Raw genomic sequence first — 15578 nt, forward strand, 5'->3', positions numbered from 1 at the left:
TACGAGATCTTCAGGTTCTTGGCAATATATTGCCTGGAATAGCCTTAATTTCTCAGAACAAGAATAACTGACGAGTTTCAGAAGAAAGGCCATTGTTTCTGGCCATTTTGAGCTTGTAATCGAACCCACAAATGCTGATGCTCCAGATACTCAACTAGTCCAAAGAAGGCCAGTTTTATTGCTTCTTTAATCAGAACAACAGTTTTCAGCTGTGCTAAAATAATTGAAAAATGGTTTTCTAATGATCAATTAGCCTTTTCAAAAGATAAACTTGGATTAGCTAACACAATATGCCATTGGAAACAAGGAGTGATGGTTGCTGATAATGGACCTCTGTACACTTACAGTTGAAGTCGGAAGTTTACATACACCATAGCCAAATACATTTAAACTCAGTTTTTTGTAATTCCTGACATTTAATCATAGTAAAAATTCCCTGTCTTAGGTCAGTTAGGATCACCACTTTATTTTAAGAATGTGAAATGTCAGAATAATAGTAGAGAATTATTTATTTCAGCTTTTATTTCTTTCATCACATTCCCAGTGGGTCAGAAGTTATACACTCAAATACACTCAATTAGTATTTGGTAGCATTGCCTTGAAATTGTTTAACTTGGGTCAAATGTTTCAGGTAGCCTTCCACAAGCTTCCCACAATAAGTTGGGTGAATTTTGGCCCATTCCTCCTGACAGAGCTGGTGTAACTGAGTCAGGTTTGTAGGCCTCCTTGCTCACACACGTTTTTCAGTTCTTCCCACAAATATTCTATAGGATTGAGGTCAGGGCTTTGTGATGGCCACTACAATACCTTGACTTTGTTGTCCTTTCAGACATTTTGCCACAACTTTGGAAGTATGCTTGGGGTCATTGTCCATTTGGAAGACCCATTTGCGACCAAGCTTTAACTGATGTCTTGAGATGTTGCTTCAATACATCCACATATTTTTCCTTTCTCATGATGCCATCCATTTTGTGAAGTGCACCAGTCCCTCCTGCAGCAAAGCACCCCCACAACATGATGCTGCCACCCCTGTTCTTCACGGTTGGGATGGTGTTCTTCGGCTTTTTTTCTACTGTATTATTGACTGTATGTTTTGTTTTTTCCATGTGTAACTCTGTGTTGTTGTGTGTGTCGAATTGCTAGGCTTTATCTTGGCCAGGTCACAGTTGCAAATGAGAACTTGTTCTCAACTAGCCTACCTGGTTAAATAAAGGTGAAATAAAAAAATAAAAAAATAAAATCTTGGTTGGTAACAGTCATACTTTATATTTGTAGCTAAGCAGGTTAGTCTTGGCTGGTAACAGCCATACTTTATATTTGAAGCTAAGCAGGTTAGTCTTGGTTGGTAACAGTCATACTTTATATTTGAAGCTAAGCAGGTTAATCTTGGCTGGTAACAGCCATACTTTATATTTGAAGCTAAGCAGGTTAGTCTTGGTTGGTAACAGCCATACTTTATATTTGAAGCTAAGCAGGTTAATCTTGGCTGGTAACAGCCATACTTTATATTTGAAGCTAAGCAGGTTAGTCTTGGCTGGTAACAGCCATACTTTATATTTGAAGCTAAGCAGGTTAGTCTTGGTTGGTAACAGTCATACTTTATATTTGAAGCTAAGCAGGTTAATCTTGGTTGGTAACAGCCATACTTTATATTTGAAGCTAAGCAGGTTAGTCTTGGCTGGTAACAGCCATACTTTATATTTGAAGCTAAGCAGGTTAGTCTTGGCTGGTAACAGCCATACTTTATATTTGAAGCTAAGCAGGTTAGTCTTGGCTGGTAACAGCCATACTTTATATTTGAAGCTAAGCAGGTTAGTCTTGGTTGGTAACAGTCATACTTTATATTTGAAGCTAAGCAGGTTAGTCTTGGCTGGTAACAGCCATACTTTATATTTGAAGCTAAGCAGGTTAGTCTTGGTTGGTAACAGCCATACTTTATATTTGAAGCTAAGCAGGGTAAGTCATGGTTGGTAACAGTCATATTTTATATTTGAAACTAAGCAGGGTAAGTCATGGTTGGTAACAGTCATACTTTATATGTGAAACTAAGCAGGGTAAGTCATGGTTGGTAACAGTCATACTTTATATTTGAAACTAAGCAGGGTAAGTCATGGTTGGTAACAGTCATACTTTATATGTGAAACTAAGCAGGGTAAGTCTTGGTTGGTAACAGTCATACTTTATATTTGAAACTAAGCAGGGTAAGTCTTGGTTGGTAACAGTCATACTTTATATGTGAAACTAAGCAGGGTAAGTCATGGTTGGTAACAGTCATACTTTATATGTGAAACTAAGCAGGGTAAGTCATGGTTGGAGTTTGGATGGGAGACTTATAACAAGTCAGCTGTAGATTGATCAATTTGCTGGTATAGGAGATGCTATTGTTACTTTTTTTGGTAGTGGAAGTTGAAGACCTGATATTGCTTCAAATTCACAATATCAATGCATTTTCAAGGAAAGTTGGTTAGTATAATGTTGTCAATTACACAAATAATCCTTTTAACTTCAGAAACAAAAGGTTGGCATCTTTTTGCAAATTCAATATTTATCTTCAATGCATTGCATAAGCAACAAGTAAGTATGTTCAACATAAACTTGTTCAAATGTGCCCAAGATAGAATGTGTTTTTTCGCCCAGTGGGTAGTTTCACAAAACCAAAGCATGTATTGCGGTTCTACTTAAGGAGTGTTATAACGTCGAGGTTAGAGAAGCGGGATTTGTTACGCATCCATACCTCAGGTTCAACCTACTGCTGATGTTTCCTTAAGGAAGGTCATAAGGCAGTGACTTGTAGCTGCCCTCTGCTCCAGCCTCTACTACCTTTGTCTGTCTGTCTGTCTGTCTGTCTGTCTGTCTGTCTGTCTGTCTGTCTGTCTGTCTGTCTGTCTGTGTTACAGGGGTTGGGAAAAGCAGAAGACATATTTCCATCCTGTATGGACTAATAAAGTATATTTTATAGTGTTGTGCCACTGTTCTCTGGTACGGAGAACACTACCAAGTGCCAACAACACTACCAAGTGCCAACAACACTACCAAGTACCAACAACACTACCAAGTACCAACAACACTACCAAGTGCCAACAACACTACCAAGTACCAACAACACTACCAAGCGCCACGCAACACTAACAAGTACCAACAACACTACCAAGTACCAACAACACTACCAAGTGCCAACAACACTACCAAGCGCCAACAACACTACCAAGCAACACTACCAAGTGCCAACAACACTACCAAGCGCCACGCAACACTACCAAGCGCCAACAACACTACCAAGTGCCAACAACACTACCAAGTGCCAACAACACTACCAAGCGCCAACAACACTACCAAGCAACACTACCAAGTGCCAACAACACTACCAAGCGCCACGCAACACTACCAAGCGCCAACAACACTACCAAGTACCAACAACACTACCAAGTGCCAACAACACTACCAAGTGCCAACAACACTACCAAGTGCCAACAACACTACCAAGTACCAACAACACTACCAAGTGCCAACAACACTACCAAGTGCCAACAACACTACCAAGCAACACTACCAAGCGCCAACAACACTACCAAGCGCCATTTTGGTACGGGTTCATTTTTAACCCTTTTTGGGGTGTGTCAGTCTACTGATACAATATCACTCGCTGTAATAGCCTCTCTCTCTCACTCTTGTTTTCTTTTTCCTGTGTTGTTTTTACGCCAGTGTCTTTCCTCGCTCGTATCCTGGTCTACTCACCACACTTCACGGGTAATAATTAGAGCCGTTGACAAGAAGTGCTGTGTAATGTAGAGTCCACTTCTGTCTCTCGCTCCCCTCAGACATCTCATTCATCACATTCTGTTGAGAGGGAGTTGTCTTCTCATCATCTGTCCTCCCAGGAAATGACTTCTATCCTTCACACACATGCATATATGAGTGGTACCTGTTGGCAAATGATGTTTGTATATATATATTTTTAAATGTAACCTTTATTTAACTAAGCAAGTCAGTTAAGAACAAATTCTTATTTCCAATGACGGCCTACCCCGGCCAAACCCGGACGATGCGGGGCAATTGGATCCCTTTGGGATTCCCAATCACAGCCGGTTGTGATACAGCCTGGAATCAAACCAGGGTCTGTAGTGACGCCTCTAGCACTGAGATGCAGTGCCTGAGACCGCTGCGCCACTCTGGAGCCCATGTTACTGACACCATGAACATTTACTACAGTAAGACTAGCTGAGATCCATACAAAGATTATACTCAAAATTACTGCAACAAATGTTAGTATGTCATCTGAGTGAGTCAGTCAGTCAGTCAGTCTGTTGACATGTTTGTCTGCCTGCCTGCCTGCCTGCCTGCCTGCCTGCCTGTCTGCATGCCAGTCTGCCTGTCTGTCTGTCTGTCTGTCTGTCTGTCTGTCTGTCTGTCTGCCAATCTATCTGCCTGGATGCCTGTCTCTCTCTCTTGCTGTCTGTCTGTTTGACATACTTGACCTTCCGTCCGTCCGTCCGTCTGTCTATAATGACAGAGTGTGAAGGAATGTGCTATAGGTAAGTGTCTGGAGCAACCGTGGAGTAGTTAAATATAACACAGATTTTACAGTATGCACATTTGATTGATTGATAGGGCACATTCGCTATACAACGCAAGTTTTTGTGACAAAATCGTCAGCAAAGTTGAAAATGCGATGGAAACCCATTGACAGTGCCTTCAGAAATTGTTCATACCATTTGACATATTATTTCAAATTTTGTTGTGTTAGAGGCTGAATTAAAACAAAAAAAATCTCAACTATCTACACACAATACCACATAATGACACATCTTTCATCTTTATGGCAGTCTAAAAAAGTTGAGTGTGTCTGCTGTCTGCTCCTGTCTCCCGTCTCCTCCCGTCCACTTCCGTCTCCTCCCGTCCTCTTCCCGTCCACTCCCGTCTCCTCCCATCTCCTCCCGTCTCCTCCTTCAACAAAACAGAAATGGAATGTGTCAGATAATGTCATTAACTGTCATTCCTTAGATATTTCCTGTGAAGAAAGTGCCATTAACAAAGGAGTAAATCCGATAGTTTAATATGATGGAAAGTTCCCAGACACCGTAGAGAGAGCCTCTATTTTACAGGCAGAAGCAGGGACGCCTTTGAGGGGCCTCTGCAAATGGCCTTTATAAAGGGTTAACCCTGTAATTACCACTGTTGCATCTGTCTGTACCTGCCTCGGGACATTTCTCGCAGGGCTCGCTGGACCAAATATCTACCACCCTTCTGTCACACCTGGTGAGCGATGACAATGCTTCTACACTGGGGTTGTTTGGCGATCCACAGAGGGTCACTTTTACGACTCCTGTTCTTTCTAACTGTTTTATGGCTCACTTTTGAGGAAAATATTTTGCATTCTGAGTGTCCCTATTGGTCACTGTCCCCTCCCTCCCTCTCTCTCTGCTCCACTTTTCGCTCTGTCTGTCTGTCTGTCTGTCTGTCTGTCTGTCTCCATCTCTCTTCCTATCTGTCTTTCTGTTGTAATTTCTTTCTCTCTCTGCCTGCCCCATTCATTCTGCAGTTGAGAAATAACTCTCTCACGCTCTCTATTTCTCCACCCCTCTCTTTTTCACCATTTCATCAGGTCTCCCTCCATGTCATCTTCCTCCTCCCTCCTGTCTGATCTGCTGTTGACAGGACGTTGGTTATTATTATTGTGATTTCAGTCAGAGGAGGAATGATGGTAGGGAGAGGAACGACTGTGATAAAGGAGCCTTGACGATATCACCCACCAGGACCAAGACACACTGCTTCTGTACTGGACTGGACTGAACTAGACTGGACTGGACTAGACCGGCGATATCACCCACCAGGACCAAGACACACTTCTTCTGTACTGGACTGAACTAGACTGGACTGGACTGGACCGGCGGTATCACCCACCAGGACCACGACACACTGCTTCTGTACTGGACTGAACTAGACTGGACTGGACTGGACCGGCGATATCACCCACCAGGACCAAGACACACTGCTTCTGTACTGGACTGGACTGAACTAGACTGTACTGGACTAGACCGGCGATATCACCCACCAGGACAAAGACACACTGCTTCTGTACTGGACTGAACTAGACTAGACTGGACTGGACTAGACCGGCGATATCACCCACCAGGACCAAGACACACTGCTTCTGTACTGGACTGGACTGAACTAGACTGTACTGGACTAGACCGGCGATATCACCCACCAGGACCAAGACACACTGCTACTGTATTGGGCCTCATTTCCCAGAGCCTCCGTAGCGTTGAGACCATCGTTAGAACCCTCTTACCATGTATCTTTAGTAGCCAAGTTGTTTCCCAAAACCATCGTTACTAAAGTTGCACTTGAAAACACTTTTAATTTATCGACTGCCTCAGACCACATGTAGAACAGTGTCGTTAGATGCTTTCTTGCCCTTCTGCGTCACTTTATACACAGAAAATCTCCACTAAACACAGAATCTAGAGGTTCATCTGTCTCTCTGTGAAACCGATAACTTTAGAAAAAGTTGACTACAAATACAGCGTTGCCAATGTCTTTGCAATTGTTACAAACAAGCGAAGAATAACACATTGCTTCAAAGGAAAACCGAGATGGGCCTATATATTTTGATCGCATTGAAAAACATTTTATATTCATTCAACTGAATTCTATTTAGCTAATTCTAGGCTACTGTCTGTCATTTGTCTCAATATATTTCATGATGTGTAACAAATCAAGATTTAGCACATGATTAAGGTGTAAGCATTTGGAATAAGCAGCCTCAATATTTGCAGCCATAGATGGTAACATTTCTCTAGTAGCTGATCCGTAGTCAGCATTAGAATTATTCCACAATACTAAGGTAAAATTTTAAAGGATGAAGATGATCCGAGAGCAGCGCAGCTTTTCTTTCGATCCTATCAGTATCAATACTGTCACGGCTGTTGAAAGGATAGGACCAAGGTGCAGCGTAGTAAGCGTACATTTTCTTTATTTTAATCAAAATGACGCCGAAACAAAACAATAAACACTACAAAAACAAACCGTGAAGCTCAAAGGCTATGTGCCCTACACAAAGTCAATTTCCCAAAAAGACAGGTGGGAAAAAGGGCTACCTAAGTATGGTTCTCAATCAGAGACAACGATAGACAGCTGCCTCTGATTGAGAACCACACCCGGCCAAACACAAAGAAATAGAAAACATAGAAATAAAGAAACTAGAATGCCCACCCTAGTCACAACCTGGCCTAACCAAAATAGAGAATAAAAGCCTCTATGGCCAGGGCGTGACAAATACATGGTCTAATGATGCACTTAGTCAACGTTCTCTCTACCTACTTGTTTGGGAATCACTTAAAAAGTTGGCTGGTAAATAATGATGCATCTGGTACCATCATCGTTAGGCTTTAGTCACATGGCGACTGGGAAACAAGACCCTGGACTAAAGTGGAGGCTGCTGAGGGTAGGACGGCTTGTGATAATCACTGGAACTATCAGACCTCAGGATAAGACCCAGATACAGACAGTTCGAAGTAACAAAAGTTTGTTACAAAAACAGGGGGCAGGCAAACGACAGGTCAAGGGCATTCAGAGGTTAGTAATCCAGAGCAGAGTCTGAAAGGTACAGAACGGCAGGCAATCCTTGTAACGGCTTTCTTCTTGGGATGAAGGAGAGGACCAAAATGCAGCGCAGTTAGTGTTCAACATGTTTAATATAACGAACTGTGAACACTTACAACAATACAAAAAAACAAACGTGAAAACTGAGACAGTCCTATCTGGTGCAGAACACAGAGACAGGAAACAACCACCCACAATCCCCAACACAAAACAAGCCACCTATATATGATTCTCAATCAGGGACAACGATTGACAGCTGCCTCTGATTGAGAACCATATTAGGCTGAACACAGAAACACAGAAACAGACAAACTAGACACACAACATAGAATGCCCACCCCAACTCACGCCCTGACCATACTAAACAAATACAAAAACAAGGGAAAACAGGTCAGGAACGTGACAATCCTGCGATCTTTCCATCTTTCCATCCACATGTTTCCTTCTCCCCACATTCACAATATAAAGAGTTTTTCGTATTTATGTAATAAACTCAATTAAATTGGTTTGCAAATGTTTAAATTTTAATAAAATTTAGAATATTGGGGTGTTTCAAAATCTATAAAACTGTTTTCACAGTTGTACTGGTACTATGTAAAACAAGCTACAGTACATATATGGTAAATACACTACCTGCTCATGTAATAACTATGTAAGTACATAGCTTGCTCTAAATTGTGTGTGTGTGTGTGTGTGTGTGTGTGTGTGTGTGTGTGTGTGTGTGTGTGTGTGTGTGTGTGTGTGTGTTTGAATGTGTTACCTCCCTTATCTTCCTAATATACAGAAGACATCTCCTACATGTCCCCTCCACCCATCCACCCTAACCCAATCAGACACTCTCGGACTATAAATGCCACTTGAGGAAGTGCAGTTTAATACCCTCAGGAGGTGCATGTCTCTGTCTCGGCTGCTGTAAGATGCTCCTCTCATTGTTTTGTCTAGTACACACACACACACACACACACACACACACACACACACACACACACACACACAGAGAGAAACAAAACACTTAGAAACATCCCTTAGTGCATAACCATATGATATCTGTCATGTACACTGCTGTGGAGATATGTCATGTACACTGCTGTGGAGATATGTCATGTACACTGCTGTGGAGATATGTCATGAACACTGCTGTGGAGATATGTCATGTACACTGCTGTGGAGATATGTCATGTACACTGCTGTGGAGATATGTCATGAACACTGCTGTGGAGATATGTCATGTACACTGCTGTGGAGATATGTCATGTACACTGCTGTGGAGAAATGCCATGAACACTGCTATGGAGATATGCCATGAACACTGCTGTGGAGATATGTCATGAACACTGCTGTGGAGATATGCCATGAACACTGCTGTGGAGATATGCCATGAACACTGCTGTGGAGATATGCCATGAACACTGCTGTGGAGATATTCCATGAACACTGCTGTGGAGATATGTCATGAACACTGCTGTGGAGATATGTCATGAACACTGCTGTGGAGATATGTCATGTACACTGCTATGGAGATATGCCATGAACACTGCTGTGGAGATATGTCATGAACACTGCTGTGGAGATATGCCATGAACACTGCTGTGGAGATATGCCATGAACACTGCTGTGGAGATATGTCATGTACACTGCTGTGGAGATATGTCATGTACACTGCTGTAGAGATATGTCATGTACACTGCTGTGGAGATATGCCATGAACACTGCTGTGGAGATATGTCATGTACACTGCTGTGGAGATATGCCATGAACACTGCTGTGGAGATATGTCATGTACACTGCGGTGGAGATATGTCATGAACACTGCTGTGGAGATATGTCATGTACACTGCTGTGGAGATATGCCATGAACACTGCTGTGGAGATATGCCATGAACACTGCTGTGGAGATATGCCATGAACACTGCTGTGGAGATATGTCATGAACACTGCTGTGGAGATATGTCATGAACACTGCTGTGGAGATATGCCATGAACACTGCTGTGGAGATATGTCATGTACACTGCTGTGGAGATATGCCATGAACACTGCTGTGGAGATATGTCATGAACACTGCTGTGGAGATATGTCATGAACACTGTTGTAGAGATATGTAATGTACACTGCTGTGGAGATATCTGTCATGAACACTGCTGTGGAGATATGTCATGTACACTGCTGTAGAGATATGTAATGTACACTGCTGTGGAGATATCTGTCATGAACACTGCTGTGGAGATATGTCATGAACACTGCTGTGGAGATATGCCATGAACACTGCTGTGGAGATATGTCATGTACACTGCTGTAGAGATATGTCATGAACACTGCTGTGGAGATATGTCATGAACACTGCTGTAGAGATATGTAATGTACACTGCTGTGGAGATATCTGTCATGAACACTGCTGTGGAGATATGTCATGTACACTGCTGTGGAGATATCTGTCATGAACACTGCTGTAGAGATATGTCATGAACACTGCTGTGGAGATATCTGTCATGAACACTGCTGTGGAGATATGTCATGTACACTGCTGTGGAGATATCTGTCATGAACACTGCTGTGGAGATATGTCATGTACACTGCTGTGGAGATATGTCATGTACACTGCTGTGGAGATATGCCATGAACACTGCTGTAGAGATATGTCATGTACACTGCTGTGGAGATATGCCATGAACACTGCTGTGGAGATATGTCATGTACACTGCTGTGGAGATATGCCATGAACACTGCTGTAGAGATATGCCATGAACACTGCGGTGGAGATATGCCATGAACACTGCTGTGGAGATATGTCATGAACACTGCGGTGGAGATATGCCATGAACACTGCTGTGGATGAAGATGGTCTCGGAGGAAATAGGAAAACATCTCTAGTAGTGGAAAGTGTTGAAACCGTCTATGAATAGTAACAGTAATTGATTCTTCACTCTCTCTCTCTGCACCACCCCTCTCTCTCTCACTCCCTCACACTCCCCCCTCTCTCTCTGCACCCCCCCCTCTCTCTCTCTCACTCCCTCATGCTCCCCCCCCTCTCTCTCTCTCTCTCACTCCCTCCATCATGCTCCCCCTCTCTCTCTCACTCCCTCACGCCCCCCTCTCTCTCACTCCCTCACGCACCCCCCCTCTCTCTCGCTCTCTCTCCTATCTCTCTGTCTCTCCTTAAATCTCCTGCTCTCTCTCTCTCTCTTTCTCTCTCTTTGCGTCTCAAAGCCACAGCCCCATGCCTCTCAGTTTCCTGCCATATTTTGAGGTGGCCGCTGAACAACACCAGTAAACCTGATCCCAACAGTCACACTCTGACGCGGTGCTAGAGTTTCCTCTTACATACAGACAGACAGACAGACAGACAGACAGACAGACCTAAACAACCTCACTAGGACAAGGCCCAGCCATGACCCTGAAGAGGTGAAATGTACATAGAAGCTGTGTGTGTGTGTCTGCATGTGTGCACAAGTGTGTTTGTCACCAGTCCCTGACGGTGCAGTAAATGATACTACCACAGCTCTCTTCTTGATAACGCTATCAATAAAGACGCCTGGGGAGGGGCCCTCCAGATTTAAAAGAACCTTTGCCAATGGAAATTGCTGTCATGCTGTGAACTCATTGACTGAATTGAACTCATAGTGTGACAGTAAAAAGTCACAGGTTCTATAATGAGCAAGAGTGTACAGTGTCCATATTAGGACAGCATCAGTCTCGGCAGGACTTGTTTAAATGTAAGTTGAAGGCCATAAAAGGATGAGGGCCATAAACTGACTAGGATTGCGTAATAACCGATGTCACTGTGTGGTTCTCTCTCATGAGTATACTTACCAGGAATGGTAAAACACAATAAAGGGGGAATTTTACTGCAGCTTAATAACAAATCGTATAACAAGTGTCCCTCTGTTTCTCTTACCCCCCCCCCCCCAGGGTTACTCAGACAGGCCCATCCCTTCCACCTGTCTCTATTGTAACCTGCCCCAGTCATTACATCTGTCCCTGAGCCGTGCTGTAAGTGCACATGTCAACGTGCAAATTACAGGACAGCGGCACACGTTGTACGCAACTGATACACTCATCCTCTCTCCCTCCCTTTCTGACTACGAAGCCCAAAGTGATAGAGTCTGAGAGACAGAAGAGAAGAGCAAAATAAAGAATTGAGTGGTGAAGAAAGAGGGAAGGTGGGAACACACCCTCGGGGGGGGGGGGGTGATAATACAGAAGGTGAGAAAGGAGGGATGTAGCTGTTATTGAGGCCTGTTTCTCTGGTCGGTGGACCTGGGTGACCCCCCACTATGATCACATGATCCCAAACCACAGAGTCTACTTCCATAAGGGGTCAAGGGGTCAAGGTGATATGTGGGGTTAAAACGGTTCACTTTGTTCAGCATTCTTCTCTTGTCGACTCACTTGTAATTTAAACAATAAAAAAACGGCAGGTGAAGAGCCTCTCCCGAGTCCATGCGGGAGTTGTAGCGATGAGACAAGACAGTAACTACCAACAATTGGATACCACGAAATTGGGGGGAAAAAGGCTAAAATAATAATAAATTAAAAAAATTAAAAAGTATGAAAAAAAGTACCCACAAGTCATTCTTTTTTATTATTTTTATTTTACCCCTTTTTCATGGTATCTAATTGTTAGTAGTTACTGTCTTGTCTCATCGCTACAACTCCCGCATGGACTCGGGAGAGGCATGCGTCCTCCGAAACACAACCCAACCAAGCCGCACTGCTTCTTAACACAGCGCACATCCAACCCGGAAGCCAGCCGCACCAATGTGTTAGAGGAAACACCGTACACCTGGCGACCTGGTCAGCGTGCACTGCACTCAGCCCGCCACAGGAGTCGCTAGTGCGCGATGAGACAAGGATATCCCTACCGGCCAAACCCTCCCTAACTCAATTGTCAAATCAAAAATCAAATCAAATTGAATTTGTCACATACACATGGTTAGCAGATGTTAATGCGAGTTTAGCGAAATGCTTGTGCTTCTAGTTCTGACAATGCAGTAATAACCAACGAGTAATCTAACCTAACAATTCCACAACTACTACCTTATACACACAAGTGTGAAGGGATAAAGAATATGTACATAAAGATATATGAATAAGTGATGGTACAGAACGGCATAGGCAAGATGCAGTAGATGGTATCGAGTACAGTATATACATATGAGATGAGTAATGTAGGGTATGTAAACATAAGTGGCATAGTTTAAAGTGGCTAGTGATACATGTATTACATAAAGATGGCAAGATGCAGTAGATGATATAGAGTACAGTATATACATATACATTATATTAAGTGGCATTGTTTAAAGTGGCTAGTGATACATTTTTGATCAATTCCCATCAATTTCCATTATTAAAGTGAGCTGGAGTTGAGTCAGTATGTTGGCAGCAGCCACTCAATGTTAGTGGTGGCTGTTTAACAGTCTGATGGCCTTGAGATAGAAGCTGTTTTTCAGTCTCTCTGCTTTGATGCACCTGTACTGACCTCGCCTTCTGGATGATAGCGGGGTGAACAGGTAGTGGCTCGGGTGGTTGTTGTCCTTGATGATCTTAATGGCCTTCCTGTGACATCAGGTGGTGTAGGTGTCCTGGAGGGCAGGTAGTTTGCCCCCAGTGATGCGTTGTGCAGACCTCACTACCCTCTGGAGAGCCTTCCGGTTGTGGGCGGAGCAGTTGCCGTACCAGGCGGTGATACAGCCTGACAGGATGCTCTCGATTGTGCATCTGTAGCAGTTTGTGAGTGCTTTTGGTGACAAGCCGAATTTCTTCAGCCTCCTGAGGTTGAAGAGGCGCTGCTGCGCCTTCTTCACAACGCTGTCTGTGTGGGTGGACCAATTCAGTTTGTCAGTGATGTGTACGCCGAGGAACCTAAAATGTACTACCCTCTCCACTACTGTCCCGTCGATGTGGATAGGGGGGTGCTCCCTCTGCTGTTTCCTGAAGTCCACGATCATCTCCTTTGTTTTGTTGATGTTGAGTGTGAGGTTATTTTCCTGACACCACACTCCGAGGGCCCTCACCTCCTCCCTGTAGGCCGTCTCGTCGTTGTTGGTAATCAAGCCTACCACTGCCGCAGGCCGGCTGCGACAGAGCCAGGGCTTGAACCCAGAGTCTCTGGTGCGATGCAGTGCCTTAGACCACTGCGCCACCCGGGAGGCCCACAAGTCATACTTGAGTAAAAGTATAGCTAGTACCTTAATCGAAAGTTACTCAAGTAAAAGTGAAAGTCACCCAGTAAAATACTACTTGAGTAAAAGTCTAAAAGTATTTGGTTTTAAATATACTGAAGTACCAAAAGTAAATGTAATTGCTAAAATATACTTAAGTATCAAAAGTATAATTAAAAGTATAAATAATGTAAAATTCCTTATATTAAGCAAAGCAGAAGCCCCAGCCCAAGCAAAAATATATATTTTTCCTTCTAAAGACATTTAAATATACAGTATAAAAACAATGTACACTACTATTGGGTGCATTTCCCATTATTTTCTTGTTTTTAAAATGTACAGATAGTCAGGTGCACTCCAACATTCATGCATTATTTACAAAAGATGCATTTGTGTTTAGTGAGTCCGCCAGACCAGAGGCAGTAGGGATGACCACGTGTTCTCTTGATAAGTGCGTGAATTTCACAATTTTCCTGTCCTGCTAAGCATTCAAAATGTAACAAGTACTTTTGGTTGTCAGGAAAAATGTATGGAGTAAAAAGTACAATATTTTCTATAGTGAAGTAAAAGTATAAGTTGTCAAAAATATAAATAGTAAAGTAAGTACAGATACTTAAATAGTACTTTAAAGTATTTTTACGTAAGAACTTTACACCACTGCCACTGGTTAAACCAATGTTGTTTCCACATAATTTCAATGAAATGACGTTGAACCAATGTGGAATAGACGTCTGTGCCCAGTGGGGAGGCTGCAGCTTTGGTTTAACTTCCCAGACCACTCGGCTGGATGTTGGGAAATTCAGATTGACCAATCATGATGGATGTTTGTGTAGCGGATGACAAAGTGCATCTCTACTGCCGTCCTGAGTCCTAGAAGTACTGTCACCCCAGATCCAGAGATGAATAGGCGTTTCTGGGTCTGTGGAATTGACAGTGCTTCTTCAGTACGGTGTGTTATGGTGCAGAGGGTTGTGTGTGTTTCGGGCCACAGTTTGAGGCTGACATTCCGTTCTGCCTGAGATGGACAAGTCGATGTAACAGAGATAGGTTGGAAATACAGGTGCTTGTTGAGTAACCTTGTCTGAGACCTGAAGATTTGTGTTGGCTACCCAAGCTTATACGTTAGCTTTAGCTCAGCGGGTTAAGATAGTATTGTGGCACACGGGAGACCTGGGTTTGAGCCCCGGTAGAAAGTACAGATGACGTAGACCTAGTTAGACAGAAATCAAGAGAATCTACTGCCTTTTAAACAAAGATAAAAGATTATTCTCCAAACTGACATTATTGCTTCCTCATAACTGCCTTACCTGTACCGTGTGTGTGTGTGGTCCTCACAAGCAGTACGCATAAACATGAGAGTATACAAGCTTTCAAAGGAACTCTTTCACTTGTGTCATTGTGGAGTTGTGTTTACTATAGAGCTGTCTCTTTGTGTTCCCCTCTCTCAGCGGGTATGGCGTGAGGCCGTAACTAACCTGAGTGCCATTGTTACCCCTTTCAACACGCTCAATTACAACAACTTCGTCTCAAGAAGACTGGCAAACACTAATCTTTTCTTTCTTCTGAGAGAAGTGTATGTGTGAAATGAATACTGTGTACTATAAAAATGTTGTTCTGAAAAAGAATAGGTTAAGTCAACCACAAACAATACCACTCAATCTACATGCCTCACCCAGAGTGGTGTACGATGCTTTCAGTCAAATTTAACTCATATCATTATCCTACATGTCTGTATATTTCACCTGTATCAAATAATTTCTGTCAGTGTATCTCATTCGCTCCAATGAGATCCTAAATCACTCAAATTGAGGCTA

This window comes from Salvelinus alpinus, chromosome 27 (genome assembly GCF_045679555.1).
Source record: "Salvelinus alpinus chromosome 27, SLU_Salpinus.1, whole genome shotgun sequence".
NCBI lineage: Eukaryota > Metazoa > Chordata > Actinopteri > Salmoniformes > Salmonidae > Salvelinus > Salvelinus alpinus.